Here is a 3,519-nt window from a genome sequence, read left to right on the forward strand (position 1 = left end):
TTAAAGAATGACTTCGGGCAGCACAAAGCAGACAGAAAAGTTATGCAGATAACAGGAGACGGAAATTAGAATTTCAAATTGGTGACCATGTATTTCTCAAAGTATCTCCTTCAAAAGGAATCTCAAGATTTGGCATTCGTGGTAAATTGAATCCTAGATATGTGGGTCCGTTTGAGATTTTGGAAAGAATTGGTGAGGTGGCGTATAGACTTGCCTTACCACCTTCACTTGAAGGAGTTCATAATATTTTTCATGTTTCTATGTTAAAGAAATATTTACCAGATCCAAGTCACGTCGTGGAACTTGAATCATTGCAAGCTAGAAAAGATCTATCATATGAAGAATATCCGATACGGATCGTGGACCGTAAAGAACAAGTGCTGAGACGTCGCAATATTCATTATGTCAAGGTACAGTGGAGTCGACATTCGGAAAGAGAAGCTACTTGGGAACTAGAGGAAGAAATGAAGCAAAAATATCCCCAGCTCTTCGAGACTACAGGTATGAAAAATTTTGAGGACAATTTTTTTTAGGGGTGAAGAATGTTATAGCCCAAGCCCATCTATCAAGATCCAAGCCCAAAAAAAAAAAAAAATAGGGGAACCGGGAAGAAGACTCCCGATAGGAGTCTTCTTCTCCGATTAAATCTTGGAGATCAGGAGTCCTAGGACCACCAGGAGTCCTAGGGCTCTCTATAAAAAGGCCCTCCCCTTCCTTAGAAGCCGATCACCGGTCCTATTTCCCTCTCTCTTCCTCCCTAATTTTTCCGATTGGAGCCTTGGATACTTGTTTTGTTCTCACCGTGATTGCTCACCGACGAGGTCACCGGAGGCCGAAGTAAGTTTTCCTCCATTTCCTCTCTTCTTTCTCCTTCTTCCCGTGCCTCTATGCGCGACTGCCAGCGATGGGTGTCATCGATTTTTGGTCGGAGAAGAGATCCCTATTTGGCCTCTTCTTCCTTTTGGTTTTTCGGCACCGACGATCACAACCGACCGCCGGCCTTGCCTCTCTGAACCCGGGAGAGTGGCCCCCCTCTGCCGTGTCGGTCGTGGCCTGAACTTTCGGGCAAAGGAGGGGACCTGCCGGTCCCCTGTTTCGGCCAGGAAGGAGCCCGAGAGAAAAGAAAAAAAAGAAGAAAAAGAGAAAAGAAAAGAAAAGAAAAAGAAGAAAAAGAAAAAAAAAAGAAAGAAAAACAAAGAGAGGGAAAAAGAAAAGGGAGAGAGAAACTTTCTCTCTCTGTTCTCTCTCTCTTAGATTTTTAGGATTTATGGAACTAAAAATAAATAAATAAATAAATAATAAAATAATAATAATAATTAAAAGAAATATAAGAAGAGTTTTCATGGATCAGTCCAAAATCCTGGATGCTATCGTCAAGTTGATCCAGGTGGGGACATTAGATTTTAACAAATTTTAATTTTTAAGTCGATAAAATTTTGATCAAAATATGATATTTGACGTATCAGATCTGGAGAAAGATTTTTAAGATTTCTAAATTTCTAGTTTGAATTTTTTTTTGAGGTAAGTAGTGTTTACTTTTATTAAATTTATCTGATAAATTATAAATTTTGAATTAAATAAATTCATGGCATGCTTGTGATTGAAATATTTATTAAAAATAATTATTGAAATTGTTTATGATTGAAGTTAATTGTAGAAATTATTTATGATTGAAGTTATTTGTTGAAAATAAAATTATTATGAGGATGTATGATCACAAAGAATGATATGATTGATTTGATTTGAATATCAATTATTTATATTATTTTTGAAAATAAAATATGAATTGAAAGATGATATAAATTTGACAACCTGACTATGTAAAGGATCTTGCCAATGGGGGCATATACGTTGGCAATTGATTGTCCTGAGGGTTTATGTCGCCAGCGAGACCAGCGACATGTCGCCAGAGAGACCAGCGACAAACTGCCAGTGAGACCAGCGGTTCCAAAGGACTTGGCTGTCAGATGATTCGCAGCCTACCGCAAGCAGATACGCGGTATTATGATCCTACCGCAGAAAAATATGGTCATAGTCATGGTTGGTAAGAAGAACTTAAGAAATTGATGAATTTAAGATGATAAGCATAATATGAAATTATGATGAATTGAAATTTTATATATGATTGATAGTATGATTATGATTTCATGAATTTATATATTATTTTTGTTATTATCAGTAAATCGATATGTATAGTATTATTGCCTGATTCATTCAGTTAAAGGTATACACTGCTTACTGAGCTATTTAGCTCATGATGAGTTTTATATTTTTCTTTACAGATCCAGAAAGTTAGCATGATGCGGGATTTCGGTTGGGAGAGCGATTAGAGATGGAGTTAGCTCATTTGATTTAGGATTTTCTCAGAATTGATTCAAGACTTTTATTTTTAAGTGTTGACTTTGTCAAATAATTATTTTTCTTTTGGACACTGAGTTTTGATTTGTTATTGGAACTAAGGTTTGATTATTAAAAATTAAAAAATTATTTAACTTTATGTGTAAGATATCATGATGAAATGCCATGCTTATAGAAAAAGTTTTCTATGAGTATGCGGCGGTTGTCATGACCCTCGATTCACAATCTCGGATCAGGGGCGTGACAGTTACCGACGTCCTTTGATCCACTATGGAGATCATGGCAACTCAAACTTTCAAAGACTTACCCCCCTTGACATGGAATAGCTTCATCTCTTCGGTCTGCTGGTGCATTTGGAAAAGAAAGAAACCAACGTATTTTTCATTTTGAAGCCAAGAATATTCCCTTGTTGAAGCACCAATGCATTGATCAAATAAGAAGATGGATCTCTTCAGATACTCCCAGGAGGCCGTCTTAATTACATAGCCTCTTGGATAAGATGGATTATGACATGGTAAGATAAACAATAGGACAATTAAGCATCTCCTCCTTCAGGTAAGATTCTATTTTATTCACTCTGTTCTTATAGTCTGTAAAGAGACAAATTCGATAGATCTAAAAGGAAAGGCTTGACTCCTTCAACATTCCTTGGAGTTCGCTTAACTACTACTTGCTCTTCAACCTCTTTTTCCCTTGCGGAGCCACTCTCATCCAATATTTTCAGAATTGGACTGGACATTAGATCGGAATAAAAAAAAGAGTCAGGGATCAATTGGGTCAACCGGTTGGCCCGATCAATTGACCCATGATATCTGCATGACATATTTATGATGTAATAAATATATTTTATTCTTTAAAAATATAAAAATATTAAAAATAACAAAAAATCTCTAAAAAATAAATAAATAATTTGACAAAATCATGCATGATGCATAACTAAAATTTCCACCTATTCTTAATTTTGAAAAAATACTTAGAAATCAATATTTTTTCATAAACTTCAATAAAAGAAGCACCATGAATGGTAGCAATAAACATTCCATACAAGTGAAACAACATAAATAAAGTTCTACACAAAAAATAGCACAAACAAAAGAACATACAAATCTATTCAATGAGATTGTTTTATAATCAAATTTAATATAATATTTGTTATCTCTC

The sequence above is a fragment of the Elaeis guineensis genome, unplaced genomic scaffold (assembly GCF_000442705.2).
Source record: "Elaeis guineensis isolate ETL-2024a unplaced genomic scaffold, EG11 Super_Scaffold_1000061, whole genome shotgun sequence".
Taxonomy (NCBI): domain Eukaryota; kingdom Viridiplantae; phylum Streptophyta; class Magnoliopsida; order Arecales; family Arecaceae; genus Elaeis; species Elaeis guineensis.